We start from the raw sequence: 23,153 nt of genomic DNA on the forward strand, positions 1-23,153 counted from the left end.
CTTCACAATCAGGGGAGAGGTAAATTTAATATTCACAAATACAATTGTGCTGTAAGGAATGATGGACAGGATGATTTCAGAAAGAACTGGAAAGGGGGTAGCTAAGTGGTTCAGTGGATTGAGAGTCAGGCCCAGAGATGGGAGATCCTGAGTTCAAATCTGGCCTCAGACTTGCTAGCTGTGTGACCCTGGACAAGTCACTTAACCCTTAGTGCCTAGCCCTTACCACTCTTTTGCCTTAGAACCAATACCCAGTATTGATTCTAAGATGGAAGGTGAGTTTCAAAATTAAAAAAAAAAAAAGAACTGGAAAGACCGACATAAACTGATGCAGAGTGGGAGGACATTATATATAGCAACAGCAATACTGAGGAATTATAAAAGGTTATAGACTTAGCTACTACCAGCAATACAATGACCCAGGACAATTCCACTCATCCACCTCCAGAGAAAGAACTGTTAGGGCTGCAGAGCAAAGCATACAATTTTCCATTTGTTTATTTGGGTATACATTTGGGGGAGGGGGGGTTATGTGAGCAGTATGGAAATGTTTTGCATGATAATACAGCATAACCCTGATTGAATTGCTTGCCAACTCCAGGAGGGAGGAAGTCAGGAGGGAGGGAGACAATTTGGATCATATGACTTCAGAAAACTTTGGTGGAAATTTGTTATTACATTTAACTGGCGAAAAATAAAAATGAATTTTCAAAAAATAATAGAATCAGATAAAATATTTAATTGATTTTTTTCAGTGATTATCTCCCCACATTCACACCTCTCTCAAGACAAAAAATAAAAGCTCTCCTATGTAACAAATAAGTATAATGTTGACAAGTCAACAAACTTATGTATTGGCTGCCTTAAATTGAACATCTCCTTCTGTACCTGTCATCTTCCCCATCCCTGATGAGCAGGGCTCAATTTATTAAACTAGGCCCTGGGGACACACAATAGAAAGCATTGATCTGTCCTATCAAACAGCTCTCAAGGTTGAGTGAAATTAAAACAGACCTGGTCCATGCCCGAATGGGATTAGAGACCCTTGTAGACGAGCCACTGATGGTTCTGGTTTCTGGTACAGCGTCAGTATCAAAATGACAATAATGTCCCAGCCTTTGCTGCAGCAGACTTTCAGAGAGTCTATCATCTCTACTTTCATCATGCAGAGGCAAAATCAGATCGATTTGGTCCTGTTGTACAATTCCAGGAAGCTGGCCCACATGGAGAGAAATGGTACCTGCTTCTGCAGCTACAGCACAACCAGACACAGGAAAGAAGGTTTGTTCTCACCTCAAAGTCCCTGGCACTACCTTATGATTCAACATCAGAAATGAGCATGGTTGTATTAAGGAAAATGGCATTCGAGAAGACATAATTCCAATCTGGTTTGCCTCCATGCCCTAAGGACCATGGGGACTTTGCATCTGATACGTAGTGAAAATGCCGTCATTTGTCATCACCTCCCAAGCGATTTGGAGCAGGGATTATTTCAACTTTTCTATTCATATCTCAGTTCATTGCTTTGAACATAGAAAGCACTTATTGAAAGCATTTTCTTTCCTTCCCTCTTTTTCTCCCACCTTCCTTCCCTTCTTCTTTCTTCCTTCCTCCTTTCATATTTCCCTCCTTCCTTCCTTTCCATTCTCCATCCTCCCTTCCTCGATCTCTTCCTTCTTTTTTCCCCAGCCCTCCCTCCCTTCCTCTCTTCTTTCTTTCCTTCCTTCTTTCCATCCAAAAGCCACTTTGGAACTTGAGTCTCTTACTGTGTTCCTCTGATTTTCCACGTTTCTAAGAAGTTCTGCCCAGGCACATTACTATGAGTCACAGTATGTTTTCATCTAACTTTGCAACAAGAGCTCACACATCTGATGAAGAAATCAATGGGGCTTATATGGTTTTTAATTTGGGAATGTTATATATAGGTCCCTTCAATAGTCTCCTTCAACACAGTCATTTGAATCAGTTGCCAGGGCTGTCTCTGTGCCTGCATGCCCACGTGGAAATGAATTTTTATGTTTTTATTTTTTCAGAAAAGGATGGTGGCTGTGCCTACCTCCTCCTACCCTAAGCCCTGTCAAGGTGATTTTTAAAAATCAACGCAAAAAAAAAAAGGTCCAACATATAACAAAATTTTTATAGCAGTGCATTTGTGTTATCAAAAAATTGGAGGGGAAATGGAGATGTCCTGATTGGGAAACAGTGGAATAAAACATGGCAGAGGAATGAAGTGGAATAGTATTATTAATGGGCAGTTAGAAATAACGAAGATGAGAGATCCTGAGAAATGTGGAAAGATTAGCAAAAATCCATGCAGTCCGGACATCAATAAGTGAGTGTTTATGCAGCATCTATAAGTACCAAGCACTGAGAAATACGAGGCAGTGAGAAAACACAAATTCAAATCCCCCTATTCTCCTGATGCCCTGTGTGATACTGGGCAAGCCAGTATTAAATTCTCTGGGTCTCAATAAAGGCGGTGGGACCAGATGGCTTCTAAGGGCCTTTCTCCCATTACAGACTTCCAAGCCTGAGATAACTTCATTGAAAAATATGCACAATGACTAGGAATAAGGATCAGGACTGTGAGAAGTGAGGGAGACTCGTCCAGGGACACAGAAACAGAATATATCAACATCAAGACTAACAACTCAGAACATTCTGGCTTTGGGGCTGCCTCTCATACATACTGATAACAACTTAAATCAAAAGGCCACTGTAAAGAAAACCAAAAGGAGCAATTGAAAAACCAGTGAGGGTGCTAGATAACCAATATGGAAACCCACTTCTCTCCTCTAAGCAGAGAGCTAGGACCACATCCTACACACTCACTCTGCCCGTGTGGTTAACTGGCTTTTTCCATTAAAATGAATATTTCCACTGATGTCTATAACATAAGAACAAAACATAAAAACAACAGCGACATGGAAGCAATAAATTTTACTGAAAATGCAAAAATAAATGAGTGAATGAATGAATAAATAAATGAATAAATAAATAAATGAATGAATGAATAAATAAATGAATAAATGAATGAATGAATGAATGAATGAATGAATGAATGAATGAATGAATGAATGAATGAATGAATGAATGAAATCCTCCCCTGGGCAAGAGTTCATGGACTTGCACCAAGGAGAGAGCATCAGTGGCCATTATGGTTCTAGGCACTCTCCATCCGGGAACAGATAATGTTTTTCAAATGGTTTATTCCCCTATTCTCAGAATCCCTCTTTTCCGTCTGGACTCTGAACACTACTATTCACTGCCGCCCAGACAAATCTGCGATGTTCCCAAATCCCCAGTCAATTGAAATTGCCTCTACTTGGCTGCAAGCTGAAAGACATTGCTGAGGGGAAGGATGAGTCTTCCCATATCTCATATTACTTTCACCCAGAGACTGGACTGTGCACATGGCCAATGGGAGAGAGACTTCTAGAGCACTATATCTTTGGAACACAATGGAATTTGCATTTTTATGGCATTCTATCAGTCTGTGTTCCTGTCAAGGTCTATCTGGAATGGGGAAAAGTATTTCTAACCCTTGCTGAAATGTTATTTTGAGGAATAAAAGAATACACTTTCAGATCGCTTTCTTTTAACTGCACATTCTTGCTTTGCCTCATGGAAGCTCCCAGTACTGTTCAAATTCAGCAGTCTATAAAGAGAAGATAATAGGTACATTTGGTCTTTACTGAAATTCTAATTAAAGACAGATACACTAAGGGGAGCAAGAGTTCAAGAAAATCAATACCAACCACCGGACTACTCCCGTAGGATGGAGGCATTCAGAGCTGTCTGGAATGGGAACCATTGATAAATATAGGTATTAGCCCTGACCCTTAGAGCTCCTGGCATCCCTAGCAATCAAGGAAAAGTCATTATGCATTGCCTTGGCTGGTTCTTGAACCTGACCCTTGAAGAGGGAATGGGTATGATCATGAAATTCAAATGTGTAGCACCTGGGATTTGTAATAAAATAATCTATACAAAGTAAAAAGGCAATCTCAATCAATTCATAATGGTCCTTGGACACTTTGGCAATTCTTTCAGTGAGTGTATCTCATGTAGATTTATTCCCAGGGACTTTTAAAGTGTTGATGAAGGATTCAGAAAATAAATGGCTGCTGAACATTTGAGCTTGTATACTTTGGAAAAAAAGGTAGTTCAGGGAGGTAGTTGGGACATGCAGAAACACAATAAGGACCTCTGAAAAGGCTAAGAAGCAACTGAGGAGGACAGAGATGGAAGAAGGGGAAAGAGGGAAGGAGGAGGAAAATGAATCCCATTTCTATAAGACTTTGCACATATTATCCAATTTGATTCTCACAACAACTTTGTGAAGGAGAGGTGGTTATTCTCTCTACTTTTCAGATGAGGAAACTGAACCTGAGAGAGGTCAAAGTTGCCAGGGACAGGCAGATACCAAGTATATAAGATAGGATTAAAGCTTAGGTCACCATACTCTAAGTCCAGTCGTCACTGGCTGGATCATAGGTTCCTGATCCATTAAGCCAGAAATGCCCTTAGAAAGCATTGAATCAAAGATCTCTGTGTTGCCAATAAGGAACACAAGCACAGGGTACCAGGCTAGAAGGGAGCCAAAGGCAGTATTGAGGAAAGAGCACCTAGGGTCAAGTCCCACCTCTCCTCCTTATAACCTTGACCAAGTCACTTCCCCTCTTTAGGGCTTCACTTGATCATCTGCAGAATGAACGTGTTGATGAAGAGGCTCTCAGAGGCTCTTTCCAGCTCTAAATGATTCTTTGGGCCACTGGAAGAGAATCAGGATGCTGGCCAAACATACCGGATGACGTTGTCAGAAAGCTACAATGAGATGTTTAGAATATGTGTGTGTGGCTACATCAGGGGACTGGATATGCAAACGTGCCCATGTGCATGCCCCCATGCCCACTCCTATGCAGACCTGGAGGCAGTCTTTCTCCACTCTGCCATGCTTCCTTTCCTTTATGCCATTAAGGTTAGGGGCTAACTCTGGGATTTCATAAGGTATAAGAACATCTCAGATGAGGAAACTCCTATTATCAGTGGAGGTTGGCACCTTCTCTACAACCTCAAATGAGAAATTCAATGGCATGCTCACATCACACAGCCAATGAGTCTGAGGTAGGACTTGAACTCAAGTCTTATGGGCTTTGAAGCCAACGTTATATCTCCTCTGTGAAGCAGTCTCTCCAATGTATAAAATTATAAACAACATCTGTAAGCCAATCCCTAGATGCTAGCAAGAAGAATCACGCTCAAAGTAAAGGAATTCTCAACTCCAGAAACCTGAGAATGGGTCTAAATAAAGGGCATCCCCATCCCTGAGAACTCCAAAAAAGCTTACAGTAACAAAAGCATTGCTGGACAAATTACAAGTCAAGCTTTAATAGGTACTGATGATAATGATGGGGATGATGGTGGTGGTGAGGATGGTTCCTCCTTAGATCATGCTTTACGATGGACAAAATGCACGGGCTGGATTCCAGGAGGACTGCTGTGTAACACAGCATTCAAAATGCCTAGTCCCTCTCCTCTCTGAACACTCACAGAATGTACATACATTTCCTTTTCTCTGGGTTATTTCTGGATGGAAATTTGCTTTGACTATAACTCCCCTTTACCGATCCGTCCATTGTAAATTCTCCTCGGAAAGGTTTCGGCGCATAAATCAATTTCACCAAACATTCCCTGTTCTTCTAAACCAGGGAAAGTTGTCAAAGGACACATTCCCCATCTTCCTGTTCCACTCTTCGGCCAGGCCAAGCCAAACACCAGATAAATTAATTTTTCTCAACCTCACTCGATCGCTCTCCTGGAAACACTGGCACAGTTTGTCGTGCTGGAGTAGGGGGAGAGGTGGAAGGCGAGGAGAGAGAGGAGCCATCGGCAGACAACACACAAATGCTTTCTGACTTCACCTTGCTTTCCAGAAGAGAATAAAAACCAAAACAATCTTTGTATTATCAAATGAACGCCTGCTTCGGAACGGACCAAAATGTTGACTTTCAACAAATGCTCAGAAACGACAGTCCCCGGCACTTGCTGACACGAGCACAGCTCATAACAGCTCCCCAGGGCCCACTGGAACACTTAATGACCCCTCCAGACGAGTTGGCAAAGCATGCCAGAGACCACAGACCCCGATACCGCACAGGCTCCTTTCCAAATCCAAGTCAGTGCTCTGACCCTTATCTTTAAATTCCAGAGTCAGCTGCAAGACGCGGATACCAAGAGCAGCAGCTCAGGAAGCTGCCCGTCCCCCCCTACCCACACCACACTCCCTTCTCTGGCCAGCTCTGGGCATTTTGTGATTTTATCCCCATTTGATAAGTTAGCATTTGCAGGAGGCTCCTGCGTACGGGGCGCCTCAATTACACATACAGAGCGCTTTATTAGCTCACAACTGGCCCAAGACTTTGGGATCCCTCGTAGATCTAGCACGGGCTGTCCGTATCATGTTGATGATGGGGAGATGGAGGGCATGGGGGAAAGCCAGGCATGTGGGGAGAAAGCTGGCTTGAAGTCCTGCCGCCGACATCTGCCGAGAGGGAGAACAGGACAACCCACCGAAGCCCCCAGTGCTCTGGGTAACCCCGGGCATGTTCCCACCAGCATTGGAGAGGGAGCCTCTGGAGGGAAGGGACACAGATGGCATCGCAGGGCTACGCCCAAATCTGCTTCCTGTCTCAGTCAGGACTTAGCATGCACACGCACACACACACACACACACACACACACACACACACATGCACGCGCGCGCGCACACACACACACACACACACACACACACACACACACACACACACGGGCTCATTCTTCAGTTCTTTCAGTCCTATCCAACTGTTCATGACTTCATTTGGGATTTTCTCAGCAGAGTTACTAGATTAGTTTGCCATTTCCTTCTCCAGTTCATTTTACAGAGGAGGAAACTGAAGTAGATGGAGTGAAGTGACTTACCCAGGGTCACACAGCTAGTAAGTGTCTGGGTCCACATTTGAACTTGGGGAGATTAAGTCTTTCTGGCCCTGGGCTTGGTGATCTATTGACTGTACCATCTAGCTTCACCCTCCACATGTACATATTTGTATATGTGCATGAATATAAAACTATTGAGTTTAGGCAATACATAGAAAATTATGTGAATGCTTTATGTAACTTGTCACCAAGCATGCTGTCAGGTGTACCTACTGTCAGACATTAAGCACCTGCTAGGTGGGGAAAACTAGGTGGCTCAGTGGATTGAGAGCCAGGCCTAGAGATGAGAGATCCTGGGTTCAAATCTGGCCTCAGACACTTCCCAGCTGTGTGACCCTAGGCAAGTCACTTAACCCCCATTGCCTAGCCCTGACCATTTAGTACTGATTCTAAGACAGAAGGTGAGGGTTAAAAATAAACAGCACTTCCTAGGGGCAGGCACTGTGCTGATCACTGGGGCTACAAAGGCAAGAAGCAGTCCCTCCTCCCGAGTAGCTCCCCAGTCTTTCTACTGGAAGCACACACCATCCCACAAAGGAAGCACACTTAGCATTTCTCGTGCATAAGGGACTTGTTCTGAGATTAATTCACAGAGCGAAGTCATCTCCCAACAAGCTCCTTATGTTCTCTGCAGACAGAGAATGCCATGACACAAGTGGAAGGAGAAAGGGCTCCGCACCTGGGAAGGGAAGGAGCATGTATATGCCACCATCTATGAGCCTCTCACAAGCTAAGCCCTTTACAAATATCACTTTTGATCCTTACAACAACGACAACTGGTAGGTATTATTATCTCCATTTTAGAGAGGATCAAACAAAGGCTAAAAACCTCGACTTGCCCAGGGTCTCACAACTAGTAAGTGTCTGAGGTTGGGTTTGAACTCCGGTCTTTCTGTCTCCAAGATCACAAGGTTATAAATCGGGGCCATGTTTTTGGGGTCTCAAGGGCGCCATTGGCTCACCTATAACATCAGAGAGTGGGACAAGGTGATTCCTTGCTTAACTGGAGTTTATACATAGGGGACACGTTGCAATCCACCCATTGGACAGGAAAAAATCTGGCCAGGAAAACTCTAGGCAGTGTGATCAACTGGAAGATCCCTGAGGTCAAGGACTGTTTCTCCTAAGCTTTGTATCCCAGCTCCTGGCACTATTTGATATGCTTATTGATTAATTCACCCAAGATCACAGTCAGTAGTAACGAAGCAGAGTCTGTTATTCTTTTTGGAATTCCCAGTGGCATTAGGTTATTGGGACGATGTTGAAGGTAATAATGTCTACATTCATATTGATTAAAAGCTTTATTTACCCGAGTTGAAAGACTGCTCTGGAGCAAAGGTTTATTTCAAATCACTCAAAATGAAATGTTTACACAGGGACCTTCCTCTTCATCGAGGCTGAATGTCAAATTTCTCCATAATAAACCTACAAACTCAACTTGTCATTATTTCATTGACAAGCATCCTGATACATAGGCTTCAGGATTAAGGGGGATAAGTCAAAATCATGGGTCTCACAGGGGTAGTTGGCAGGGAAGGCTCACCTACCAAGCTTTATAGATAGAGAAGAGATGCTCTGCTCGTGGTAAAAGACCAAAATCGTAGCAGCAAAGCTACATTAGATGACATCAAGACCATGGAATGTTGATGTTTTAAGAAAACTCTTGGGGAGCTAGGTGACTCTGTGGGTAGAGAACCAGACCTAGAGAGGGGAGGTTCTTGATTCAAATCTGGGCTTAGACAGTTCCTAGCTTTGTGACCCTTGGCAAGTCATTTAATCCCCATTTTCCTAGCCCCTGGCATTCTTCTGTCTTTGAACCAACATTTACTCTTAATTCTAAGACAGAAGGGTGTGAAAAAAGAAAGAAGAGGAGGGAAGAAAGAAAGGAAGGAAGGGAAGGAGGGGGGATGAAGGGAGGGGGAAGAGGGATAGGAGGAAGAGGAGGAGGAAGAGGAAGAATGAGGAGGAGAAGAAGGAAAAAGAAGAAAGAAGAAAAGGAGGAGGAGGAGAGAAAGGTAAGAAAATTCTTAAAGCCTTCTTCAGGCTACTTATTGTCTCTAGAGATGACCAGAGAGTAGGAAATAAAAAGTAACTCAAAAAAGAAAACTTCTTTGAGTCTTTAAGGGCATAGTCTTTCTATCGCCAGTGCTCTGGTAAGCAGAGACTGGTAAGGCCTCAAGAAATGCTTGTTGATTGGTTGGCTGCTTGACTAATTGCTTGGTTGGTTGGTTGAAAAGGGTACCAGTCAAGAAATGAGATTATAATACTGGATTTACCATTTGACAGCTGTGGCCTTGGAGAAAAGTGCCACATTTCCCTTAACATCACCATCCATATAAGTTAAGATATAGAACTCTAAAATATCTTACAGCATGATGTCATGCCAAAAGTAGGTTGGCAAAAGACAAAAAGTATGTTCAAGATGATAAAGGGCCTTGAGATCTTGCTCTACGATGACTCACTGAAGAAACTGTGGATCTTTAGCTCAGAGAAGAAAAGACTCTTTGAACCAGCCATTAGAAAATTAACGGAGAAAGACTCACAGCAGGCTATGCCACAAATTGGGTATCACAGTGGAAAAGAGCACTATGTCTGGACTTAGAGGTTCAACTTGGACAAAGAACTTAAATTCCATATGCTGTTTGATCTCCAAGAAATCTCTCTGGGACTCAGTTTCATCATCTGTAAAATGAGGATTTATCTCTTGAGTAGGTCACTTCCAGCTTTAGATTTATGACCTAATGAATAAGCCATGATAAAGATTCCTCTCTTGTCCCTTCTTCTTTACCCCTTGTAGGTGATTGATGCTCCCAGAATTCACAGAACTATCATTCAAACTTTTCCAAGTAAGGAATAAAGGACTAGACAAAATGTCCAAAGGTTGACAGATCTCTTCAACCAAATCTCCAAGGTTGAGGCTATATAGATGATGGAGCAGTAATGGGAGTCCCTTCATCTCTGCACATCCAGGCTACTGGTGAGTTCACTATGCATCACTGTCTTCAAAAGGTTCACAAATCCTGTCTTATGAACCCTGTCTCCTTTCTAGGTACAGAGAGCCACAAAACCCACAATGAACCAGCTGAAAAAAGATTCATGCACCCACATGAATATATCTCAGCCTCTACTCCATTTATTTTCTTTTGCTATTGTTTAAACCCTTACCTTCAATCTTAGAATCAATACTTTGTGAGTTACAAGGCAGAAGAGCAATAAGGACTAGGCAATGGGGATTAAGTGATTTGTCCAGGGTCACACAACTAGGAAGTGTCTGAGGTCAGATTTGAACCCAAGTCTCCAGTAGCCAGTTTGTTTTAATGAAATATTCAGAATGCTTAGACTGATTGAAAAGGGGCCACACATCCTTTTGGAAGAAATAAAGAGAGGGACCAAGAGAGACACTGAGCAAAGAAAGTGGTGCACAGAATGGCTAGTTTTCAGGGCCAAAACAAGCTTTCTGACATGCCACCTGCACACATTCCTTGGAATGTTTTCCTTTTAATGGCTTAACAATCAGTGGAATCTTTCAGCACTCTAAAGACCAGTCCTGCCACCTCAAATGAGCATTTAAGAAGAGAGTTCATTTCATGTCTTTCATTTGACAAGTTAAAAAAATTATATATCAGCTTTGTAAGAGAGAAGAAAAGAATCTAAGGAGGTTTAATGGAGACACTTGCCTCTATGTCATTTGAAATATGGTTGGCATTCAACATGCCCCACTCGAGTGTCCAAAATGTACTTGGTGTGGTTTAAAGGATGAGGACAGCCTGGCTTCCTAACCTGGGTGAATGTGCAGTATTTGCCACCCAGGCTAGGACAGTTTTTCCTTTAAAGATATTGGTGGAGGAAAGCTGTGGGGCTTAGAGGACTGAGAGCCAGACCTAGAAATGGGAGGTCCTGGGTTCAAATCAGACCTCAGACATTTGCTAGCTCTGTGACCCTGGGCAAGTCTTTAACCCCCATTGCCTAGCCCTTATTGATCTTTTGCCTTAGAAGCAAGACATCGTATCAATTCTAGAACGTAAAGGTTTAAAAAAAAAAGAACTTAACATAACCCTTGTATAATACAATAAAATTTTGTTTAGTTTAAAAAAAAAAAGGTATTGGAATTATCCTCAAAGCATTTATGTTAGATCCTCCATTAGAGTATAAGCTCCTTGAGGGCAAGGTCTGGTTATTATTATTATTATTATTATTATTATTATTATTATTAATCTTTGTTGAATTTAGTTCCATTATCTACAAAGTGAAAGGAATGGACTAATCATAAGTTAGAAATATCTAAGGATATTTCTAACTTTAAAAATATCTTGCTAAACTCCAATGATTCTTGCATTCTCTTTGCCTTTTAAGCAAGCACTATGCCCCATGCACTGAATGGACGACTCTCAAGTCCATTCATTCTCTTACCTAATTAAACCCTTCCCTTCCCTCCATGCTCATATCACCTCTTCTATAATCTTTTCCCTTAATATTTAATTTTATGTAATTTTTAAAAATCTTATAATCAAGATTTTGTATCAGTTCCAAAGCAGAAAAACACTAAGGGCTAAGGCAATACAGGTTAAGTGACATTCTCAGGGTCACACAGCTATGATGTGTCTGAAGCCACATTTGAACCCAGGACCTCCTATGTTTGGGTCTGGCTCTCAAGCCACCAAGCCACCTAGGTGTCCCCCTCTTCTATAATCTGCCAAAGTGTTCCCAGCTCTTCCCTCCTTATATATCTCAAAAGCACTGGAGATGCCTTCTCTCTATGTCTCATATTTTGATGCCTATTCTTCATTTTACTTATGCATAAGGTATGAATATTATTACTATTTTCATTCTCAGAATCTCACCCAGTATCTTGCACATTATAGGTTCAAGGAGAGTATATTAAATACTAACCATTATTACAAGTTTTTTACTGATGGCAACAGTACCTCCACCAATAAATGATACAGAGAATACATGAAGTAAGAACAAGGTAATTTCCAGGGAAAGTTGAGTTCAAGGAACACTATAACACCTAAGATAATGGCAGAATAAAAGACAGAAGGGATCTCATAGGTCACCATTTTAGTGATGAGGAAACTGAGCCCAAGTAGGTTAAATGATTTACCCAATGTCACAAAGGTATTAAGTATCAGATGTTGGATTTGAACCCAAGCCATTTGATTTCAGCACCTATCAAAAATACCACTTCCTGGTATAAACTAACTCACTTAATCTAGACAGAGGGAGCAAATTATTCTAGGAGATGGAGATCAGGAAGAAAAAGCATTGTAGGCATGCTGGGGGGACGGGGGAGATGTTGGGCGCACTGGGAACACCAAGTGACCAGTTTTGCTGGGACTGGGCGGATGCATAATAAATATTTGCTGATTGTTACTCCAGGCAATTTGTAGGAACCGGAGATTCTCCAGTACGTTCCAAACAGATGCCCATTTGGATCTCCAGTTGGGCTGCAGTTGAGCCAACTGAAGCATTCTATCAATCAGGAGGAAAATTAAAGCAAGGTTCCATGTGGATAGAATGAACTTGAAGCATTTTTCAGTTTACTTGGTTGTAAATGAAGCTTTACTGAATATGCTGAAAAGGGAATCACTCAAGGGAGAAAGGCAAGGAAGACTCTTTCTGCCTTTTCTCCCAGCCCCGCAAAGCCTTCGTCTGCAACCACCAAGCTCTCCTTTGAGTGAAGTCATGCCAAGGAAGCCCAGATGCCTAGCCCCCTGCTTGGAGTGATAGTGCTATTCCCTGTTGCTTGGCCCCTAAGGTTTGCTGAAGACTGACACAGGAGACATTTAATAAGTGTTTGTTGAATGAATCTCCTTGAGTTAACTACCCACAAGATTTATGAATATGCTCAGCCTTTGCCCTATTTAACTGCTCCCCTATTGAAGTCCTTTTCACAGGGAATCAGTTGCTCTAAAAACCATCCAGTTTGGGGAATTACCATAAAAACAGAAGACTAAGAATTCCAGTCAGATATCCAGACTCAAGACTGGAACAAATCATTGATTCCATTCAATAACGATCAAATCCATTTTCCACTTCAGACACCCCCTCTGGACCCCCCAATTTGAGACACAGGTTGTATAGGGCTGACCACTCCCAGGGTTTGCCTCTGATGACATGACGAATGCCCCCCTGCACAATCTTCCTCCTCTCCAGTGACCCTCATGAGGAAAGGACCACAAATGCTGGCACACGCCAACAGGATTTGCTTAATTTGGGTCTGAAGTCACAAGCGGAGAGGGAAAAGAGCCATATGGAGAAGGATTTGCCAAATTCACAGAAACTCAAGAATTGGAAGGAACCTCAGAAGTCACCTCCTCCAACTCCTACCTGACTCAGCAGCCCCACTTCCAGATATCTGCAGGTGGGTCTCCAGGCTCAGCCTGAAGGTGGAGAATGAGGGGGACCCAACTTGTTACACACCCAGGCAGTTCCTTCCATTTGGACAGCTCTAATTATTACAAGTTTTTATTGCTATCAAGGCTCAATCTGCCTCTGCAATTTTTCCTCATTCATCCAGTGCCTAACCCAATCCCTGGTCCATAGCAGGCACCCAAGGAATAAGGGCTGATGGATAATTGACTGACAGATCCTAATTCTGGCCTCAGGGGCCCAATGAGATACAAGCCAAATCCCTCCCTTACAGGATAGTCCATCAAAAATATTCAGATAACTCCCATAGCTTCTCTGTCTTCTCTTCTACAGGGGAAACACTTCCAAGTTCTTCAAATGATTCTCATAAGGTATGATGCCTACTATCTCCCTCTGCCATGTACTGCTTGGTTAACATTTGCAATAACTAGTACTCAGAAAATGCTTTAAGGTTGACAAAATGCTATATAAATTTTATTATCATGACAACTCTGTGAGTTGGAGGCTATTATTATCTCCATTTTACAAATAAGGAAACTGAGGCAGGCTGGTTTCACATAATATCTGTTCTCAAGAACTCTACATGCATTCAATTCAATTCAGTTAAAATATTATGTAATTATAGATTAAACGCCTTCATAGCCATATAATTGTCTAAGGACAAAATGTTAAATATCAATCAATAATTATTTAATCAATAACTTAATAGATAATTATTGAATGGAATTAAAGGAACATAAAATGTAAAGAAATAGGGTAGGAATGCCCACATCATTGATGCAAAGGCACATAGAATGTTTGGGGGAATGAGAAGAAAAGATTACTTTCACATAGGAGGATCCTGAAGACTTCACGTAAGAGGTAGTACCTGAGATAGGCTCAACAGATGGCAAAGATTTCAATAAGCAGAAATGACAATGGGAAATATGAAGGAGATCCCTGAATGAATGGGAAAGAGAAGAGAACAAAGCAGCAAGAAGATGTAAAAAGGAAGGCTGAGAACAGGAATATGAGTAGCTTAGTGTTTCTAGACCATGGAAAACATAGGAATATAAATCAAGAGCTGTGAGTGATGTCATTGTCCATCTAGATTAACCCATTCTTTTAAAGATGAGAAAACCGAGGCCCAAGAGAGACAAATTAAATAGGATCCAATGTTTAAGAACAGGAAAGGACCTTGGAGACAATTTAGACCAATGCCATCATTTTTTGAATGAAGAAATTGAGGTCTAATGACATTAAGTGATTTATCCAAGGTTATATACTCTTCCTCCAGCAAACAGTTGGAATATGGCACTAGAGATCTTGTTACCATTGGGATGGAGAGAGAATTTCACTGAAAATACATAACTGCCCAAGAACAAAGCATAGGAGTAGAAGAACAAAGGGGGGGGAGGGCAAGAGAAAGCTAGGAGATACACACATTGAAGGGGTTAGGGAGGCCAAATATCAACAAGAGAGACAAAGAAGGAACAATCAGAGTAGTAGGAGAATCACAAGAGCACCTGGACACAGAAGTTGAAGAAAAGGTATTAAGGGAATAAACAATGGCAATTTCTGTAGAGGATACAAAGAAAATGAGTACTAGAAAAATCCATTTAAGGATTTTCTATAAGCTCTACACTTGAATTTCCATTCAAGAAAGTTAGCAACTAGAATCACACATGCAACTTTCAGCTGCTGTTCAGTTTCTCTCTTCTTACATTGGGCCAAATATCTCTTGGGAGCTCTAGGACAATCATTTAGGAAAGCACGAATCCCAAATACAATAGATCCAGTCTTGTCTCTCCTTGTGGGCATGGCAACAGCTTCAGACTGTTTGTTCTTAACTGTTCATTAGAACACTGGAATATTACAATCTCCCACTTGCTTCCCCTCCATACAAACCTGATCAAAGCTCTAGCCATTTCCATGGAAACACTACTCCCAAGAAAATCAACATCCGTGGTCAAACTCCTCAAACACTGCCATCCGCTGGGGGCTTTGATAATAGAACTTGGAGAATGAAAAGGAATGAAGGTTCCAGCTTTCCTGCAACTTCACGCTTTCAGCAACATCTTTCAAATCATTGTATGTATATTCCAGGATCACAATGGAATATTACAATGTGCTTCTACTTCATCTGTCAAGGGACCACTTTGGAAAACCAAGAGAACACAAGGAACTACATCTCTTTACCTGCTCAAGAGGGGGGCTATTATTAAAAACAAAACGAAATTTGATCAAGTGGATGTGGATGTGCTGAGTTCATCATGAAGGAGTTCAAATAACAATGATTAATACACTGCGAGTCAGAAATTATAAAGTGATGGATGGCATCAGGGAAATGTATGACTGAAGAGAGAATATAGGCGGATCTTATGATGGAGCTAGGGGTGCCAAGAGGATAACCCAAGTGCTCCATTGATATTCTCATGAAACTATGAGATAGTGAGAAAGACAACCAGCACTTTGGTAGAAACTCCTCTGCATAAGTTATGGGAAGGAATGGCTATAAGAACCCCACACAATGGGCACAGATGGAAAGGTTGTAATTATGGTATTGCTGAAAGGAACAGCTACAAAGATAAGATCACAAATTCCTTGAAATAATTTAGTGCAGTGGCACTAAATACAATAGGGAAGAAGGGTATAGAAGACCCCCTGGCAGCAACTACCCATATGTAATACATTATAACAGAATGAGTGTTGACTCTGGACTTAAAGGAAATAGGTTCAATTTTCCCTTAGAATGATAGTTAACATTTAAGTAACACTTTAAAAATTTACAAAGTGCTTTACTTACTATGTCACTAGCTCCTCAAAACAACTATTTGAGGGTAGGAATTATTAGCACCCCATTTCACAAATAAGGCAACCGAGGCTGAGAGGTAAACTTGTTTGTTCAGGAGTATATAACTATTATCTTTCTGGAGGAGGATCTGAACCCAGGTCATCCTGACTCCAAGTCCAGCCCTCTATTCTCTGAACCACAAACCTACATAGTATAGGGCAAGTCATTGAACTTCCCTAGGTTTCTGATTCTTCATCTGTAAAATACAGAATTTAGATGAGATGGTCCTTCCAGCTCTATGTATATAATATTAGGAATTCTGGGAGAAAGGCTGATGTAGAAAAAGCCACTTCAAAAGATTACAAATCTTCCAGCCAAGTAGATATGGTAATCAGAATCTAATTTACTAAAAAATAAGTGCCAAAGAAAGAGATTTACATCTTCTTAAAAAAAATAAAGAATGTATTTACTTTTTTCCTAACCCTTACTTTCTGTCTTACAACTCTTAAGAGAGAAGGGCAAGGGCTAGGCAAATGGGATTAAGAGACTTGCCCAGGGTCAAACATCTAGGAAGTGCATGAGTTCATATTTGAACCCAAGTCCTCCAATCTCAAGACCTGGGATTCTATCCGCTGTGCCACCTAGCACCCCCAGAGTTATATCTTCAAAGAAATATCTTCATCTCTAGAAGCCTCAGTTTCCTCATGTATAAAATGAGCAGATCAGATTAGCTGATGATCCTCTTATTCAAAAAGCTTCTATCTGTGCCAATTATCTTCAAGGTACCTTTTCTTGATCCATTGATCTAAGCAATCATTTTTGGCTTTTTGCAAGAGAGAAAAGTCAGGGATTTTGACCCTCTTGTTTCATTAGCCCTAACTCCCCCAGCTATGGATAACAGATGCCACCCTCCATCCATATCAGTACCATATCCAAGGAGAACTCATCTCAAAAGGCAACTGGGTTCTACCTAGCTCTGAAATGCAAACGCAACCAGCTGATCAGTGCTTGACAGAATCAGGAGGAAGACAAATTTGCAAATAGCATGTGATGCAGGTTTGCCCTCAAAATGTAAACACAAAGATAAATGGTTTCAGACTATTAAGTCTAATCAGCAAATTTTTTTTTTGGGGGGGGGGGTGGGGGGGGACAGGGACTGATGCATTTTGCCAAAGGAATATCATTTTATGGAGTGGAAAAAACGGCAGCCATTCTCATATGGGATCTCCATTGAGGTCACCCAAATTTAGGGGATTGGGGAGCTTTCTAGCAGTTTCCTCATTTTCCCTCACTATGATATAAATCTTTCCACTGGTTTACATTGAGGAGGCAAAGGTTTATGATGCAAAGTAATGTGAGCAAAAGCAGGAGAACAGTGTATACAGTGACAGAAATATGCAATGATCAACTGTGAAGGACTAAACTACTATTGGCAAAACATGGTTCCAAGATAACCCAAAGGGACATGTGATTAAATATATGTAATTACATATATATGATATATAAATATATATATATATATATATTTATTTATGAAATCAACAGCCAAAGAAGTAACTATTGGACTCTGATTGAAAATCAAATCACACCTTCCTCCATTTTATTTCCTTCATGAGTTTTTTTTTATTGTATATGTGATTAGTGCCTTTAGTGAAAACATGGGAAATATATCTCTAGATCTATATGGATGAAAGAAAGAAAGAAAGAAAGAAAGAAAGAAAGAAAGAAAGAAAGAAAGAAAGAAAGAAAGAAAGAAAGAAAGAAAGAAAGAAAGAAAGAAAGAAAGAAAGAAAGAAAGAAAGAAAGAAAGAAAGAAAGAAAGAAGGAAGGAAGGAAGGAAGGAAGGAAGGAAGGAAGGAAGGAAGGAAGGAAGGAAGGAAGGAAGGAAGGAAGGAAGGAAGGAAGGAAGGAAAGAAGGAGTCAGACAGATAGATAGCATGAAAGCATTGACAGAACCTATATCAGACTATTTATTTCCTCAGGGAGTGGCAGAGGGAGAGAATCTGATTTGAAAAAAACTTGTTAAAAATTGCTTCTAAATTGGAAAAAAAAAATTTAAGAGGCATCAGTGGGATATCATAAAATATAGAGAACAATTCAAAAGAAGTAGCAAAGGTTCATGGACTTAATCTACATTTTGTTGTTATATATTCTTGAAGCTTAAAATTTCAAATGGGCATCTATTAACCCAGGTAATTGCTGGAAGTTTCATATCAACCTGATATTTTTTGTTAAGGGTCTTCTATGTGCCAGGCATTGTGCTAGGTATTGGGGATACAAAAAAAAAAAAGTCCCTGCCCTCAAGAATGTTATAATCTAATGATTTGTGTCTAGGTTTTTTTTTTTTTTTGGTCAGCTTAAAGAACTATTTTTCTTTTCAGGATAATCTTTCTATGACCTCCATCTCCTTCTCCAAATTTTTGCAAAATGATTAGAATGATTCCTTCCTCAGTTCTTAGAAAACCCTTAGCTCCCTTCGAAGTTCAACTCAAGTACCTTTCCATCTGCATTTGCCTTTTTCTGATTTTCCACAGAAATTCATAATTCCTTCCCAAAAAATTACTTTTCATTTATTTTTAAAAAGATGTTATAAATCAATAATCTTGGAGAACCAGAGCCATCCCCATATTTTTAATACAGTTGGTCACAAACATCCTATTATAGTGGTATAAAATTTGTATTTATGAAAAGGAACAGCCTTTTGCTTCCTTGCAGAGGTGGAGGCCTATGGGTATGAAATTGTTCATACAATGCCCTATCTTTTTCAATATATTGGTTTGTTTTGCCAGCCATTTTTCTTTTCCTCCAATTTCTTCTCTATTATAAGATACAGTTGGGAAATGTAGTTGTCTTAAAAACAAAATATAACAATAGATTTTTCCAAAAATCCAACTCTTGGGAACAGAAATTGATTTAACATTTCCATCAGGCAGAAGCCATGCTGTGGACTCATTTCGAGTCAAAGATAATTGTATCAATGAAATATTTATGCGAGCTCATTATAGTAAAGTACTAGGTTTCCGAGCAAGATTTGGGGACAGTTTAAGGGAGAAGACAAGAACCAAGTTGGTGCTGTGAAGGACATTCCAAGTCCAGGGCATTAATTTACTGAACCAAAGGCCAAAGCTAATGGATGCATAATAGGAAAGAGAGGTCATTCCTCCATCTGAGCAGAGAAATGTTAGCTTCAGCTCTCTCTGCTCTAGCAGGCATAGGGAAAAGGGAGGACTAAGAGTTTGTCAGAAAATATGTCAAAAAAGGAATCTCAGGCTCCTGTGAGCCTCTCAAAGGAGGAGATTTCCACTCTCCACCTTCTTTAGACCTGGTACCCAAAATTCTTTACACCTCTGAGATCGAAGGAGGCAGCCCAATCAATAATGTCAGCTTGGAGAAACACAAGGCACCACAGGCTAGACTCCAGGCTGCTGGGGTACAGGAAAGCCCCCCTGAGACTACAGAAGGCATCTTGGAGGCAGACAGTAAGATATGGGCCAATAAGCTCTGAACCCCAGTGGAAATTGTAATACTGCTCCATTCTAGGCTTCAGGATCCCAGGACAAATGGTGCTGCAGGACTGAATGTATTTCATTTTGAAAAAGTGCCCTGGAAAGGACAATACAAGCAAAAAAAAAATATATATATATATATATATATATATCAATTCTTCTACATGCAGGATTGATTTACTCATCACTTATCTAGAAGTGCAGTATACATGGAAGGTGGGGAGAAGCAATTAGGCTAACAAAATGACAGACCATCTTATTTCATATGATAGCAGAATGAGTGAGGCTGCAGTCCTTTTTCTAAATCTTTTTAGGCCTTTGAATCTTTTTTCTGATTTTCTTCCTTTCTTCCTTCCATCCATTCTTTTTCCTTTTTTTTTGCTTCCTTTCTTTGCTTTTTCTTCCTTCCTTGTTTTTTCTCATTTTTTTCTCTTTTGGTTTTTTCTTTCTTCCTTTTCTCTCTTTTTTTTATCTTTTCTTCCTTTCTATTTCTTCCTTTTTGTCTCTCTCTTCTTTCACTATTGCTTTTTTCTTTTTATCTCTTCATTCCTTACTTCCTTTCATTTTCTTCCCTTTTCTTCTTTCTTTTTTCTTTTTCTCTTGCTTTATTCCTTTCTTTCCCTTTTTATTGCTTTCTTTCTCATTGCTTCCATTTTTTAAAAATCATTTTTATTACCTACCTGCAGTGTAAAGGTTACAATTTCTTCTCTTCTTCAAGGCAACCAAGACTCAAATGATACAGAGGTGATAAGGTCTTGGGGATAATATTCTGACTAGGAAGCCTGCCTTGAGCTGACAATGAAGGAGACAATGAAGGAGTGGAAGATCAGTGTGCCCCCTTTATTTTTCTTCCTCAAGCTTCCCCCAAAGATGCTCTAGATTCTGAAGAGTAATACCCCTTGATACTTTAACATAAAAACACAGAATGATAGAGTTGGAAGGGTCTATGTAAATCATCTAGCCATACCAACTGAAATCAAAGGGATTTATTTAGTGGGGGTGGGGATTGGTGTTAATATTCAATGTATAGCTAGGACCAGACGACCATAGAATCACATCTTGCTCATCTAAAGCAAAAGAATTGTTTTAACCAGTGGAAAAATTGGTGTGAATATTCCATATATGGCCAGGATGAAATGCCCATAGGATGACAGAACTCAAGTAAGAAGAGAAACTGGAGGGCATCATATGAGATACTATTTGTCAAAAGTACTTAGCAGCATGCCTGGCACATAGTGGGTCCTCTATTAATGTTTATTCCCTTCTTCATCTAGCAAACACTCTCATTTTCTAGATGAAGAAATTCACATCCAGAGAGGAATATGTGTCAAAAGTAATAACTGAAATTTGATCCTGTGAGTTCATAGTGTGTTTTCTTCCCTCTTTACTGAAGCAGCTCCTCAAGCTCTTAGTTAAAAAGGAAGAAACCAAAGAAAAAGATGACTTGCTGAAGGTCATATTCAACAAGAAACTTGATCAAGATTATAGTCAGTGGCAGAGTTGGGATTTGAACCCATATAATCCAATGTTCTATTCATTCCACCAAGATGCACTATGATTGATTGACTGATTAAAACAGCAGCTGATAAGAAGTAAGCTCAGGTAAGTAAGTGACAAGAGGGCTAGATGAATGGAAAGTCAGAAAATCTAGGACCAAATCTTGGCACTATCACATACAACCTCAGTAACCTTGGGGAAGTCATATCAATGTAGTGAGACTCAATTTCCCCTTCTGTCAATGAGGGGTTAAATGAAATGACCTCTGAGGTCCCTTCTACTTCTAGAAGCTGATGCTGGTCATATACTGAATCTTAACACCAATGTTTCCTCTGAGTTTAACAACAACAACAAAATCCCTTTAGTTTAAATCCACAAAACAATTTTTTTTCAAACTATATTCTATCCAACTGAGTGCGATGTATTTTATTTTGCCTTTTTTACTTGTCAACAAAACCCAGAGCCTGAAGTATGCCTCTTATCCTAGCAATCAACTCAGATTTATGGAGTGCATATAAGTTAAGGTGGGAGGAATACAAAGGAACATCAGGACACATCTTTCAGAGAAGAATATTCAGGATGGCCTTCTATTTTCTATATTTAATTTCTTTATCTGCACACATGGGGTTTTAGTTGTTTCTCCACTCTCCTTGAGAACAGGGCCTGTTTCATTTTGTCTTTGTATCTCTAGGACCCAGGACAGGGGCTTGTGCCCAGAAGAGACTTAGTAAAGGACAAGGGATGACATCTTAATTAACTTTGTACCTTGCCACCCTCATCCTCCCAAAATTGAGTTCTACACATAAAATGGTTGGGAAAGGAAATATTACTGAGAACAGTCAAACACCAGATTTGAAGTACTCAAAAGCCTTTTCTCTGAAATTTGTTGTTTTTCAGGCATTTCAGTCATGTCTGACTCTCTGTGACCCCATTAGAGTTTTCTTGGCAAAGATACTGGAATGATGTGTCATTTCATTCTCCAATTCATCCTACAAATAAGGGGACTGAAATAAACAGGGTTCAGTGACTTGCCTAAAGTCCCACAGCTAATAAATGTCTGAGGCTTGATTTGAACTCACAAAGATAAGTCTTCTTGACTCCAGGCCTGGCACTCTATCCACTGAGCCACCAAAATTTGCCTTTTCTATTAACACAGAATATGGGAGAAAAGCAAATGGGTCCAAATTCTTGCAGAAAGAAACATTGTAAAGAATCACAAAGGACTTCCTAAGACATAGAATGGATAACCAAGTGAGTCCATTTGCCTTCCCTGAAAATCATTTCAAAAGAAGAGAGGTATCCATCATAGTTACAGTGTTATCTTGCCATTAGACGAGGGCTATCCTAAATGGTCTTTCCCTTCCCTGCAAACAGAACCACATAAAAGCTACGTAAACTCTTTGAGAGAGCATTTTCTTATATCGGATCTTGCTCCCACAAGACAGAGAGAACATATAACTAGGTGGAGGAGCAATGTACCTGATTTTAGAATTCTCACTGTTTCTTTAACTGGCTATGAACAGTCAAAGGTCAGTGGGACCAAGACCATAACAAATTTCTGGGCCCATAGCACCATCATTTTACTATATGAAATGCATGAGAATATGGCAGGACAGCCTAGGGCTTGAGGTCCATCACAGACAAATACAACATAAGGCAAAAAAAAAAAACAGATCAATAATATTTCTCTCAATTTGATTTCAACAAAACAGTTGTGTAAGACAAAGCTGTCATCCTTGGATTAGAGAGTTTCAAGTCAATGACAGGAAGGTTATGCTTTCTCAAAGTAGGGATTTGCTGAAGAAATAGAAGATATCACTTTATTTGGAAACCTCCAGCAAGGATCAGCATCATTGTTGGTTGATCATTTTTCAGTCATGTTCAAGTCTCCTTGACCCCAGCTGGGATTTTCTTGACAAAGGTAATGGAGGGGTTTGCCAATTCCTTCTCCAGCTCATTTTATAGATGAGGAAACTGAGGCAAACAGATACTCTCATAGTAAGTATCTCAGGTCAGATTTGAAT

At 40.4% G+C, this 23,153-nt stretch overlaps 1 protein-coding gene and 1 long non-coding RNA gene across 32 annotated transcripts in view; one reads left to right on the top strand and one right to left on the bottom strand.

Annotated features, from left to right (window-relative positions):
• MAGI1 (membrane associated guanylate kinase, WW and PDZ domain containing 1) overlaps nucleotides 1-23,153 on the bottom strand; it is a 757,001-nt gene that overhangs the window by 397,540 nt on the left and 336,308 nt on the right. The window lies entirely within an intron of this gene.
• LOC103101511 (uncharacterized) overlaps nucleotides 1-23,153 on the top strand; it is a 44,060-nt gene that overhangs the window by 19,629 nt on the left and 1,278 nt on the right. Inside the window, exon 2 of the long non-coding RNA XR_008913363.1 lies at nucleotides 9,779-9,958. This is a non-coding gene — a long non-coding RNA (uncharacterized LOC103101511). The remainder of the gene's footprint in view (nucleotides 1-9,778; nucleotides 9,959-23,153) is intronic.

This window comes from Monodelphis domestica, chromosome 7 (genome assembly GCF_027887165.1).
Source record: "Monodelphis domestica isolate mMonDom1 chromosome 7, mMonDom1.pri, whole genome shotgun sequence".
Lineage (NCBI taxonomy): Eukaryota > Metazoa > Chordata > Mammalia > Didelphimorphia > Didelphidae > Monodelphis > Monodelphis domestica.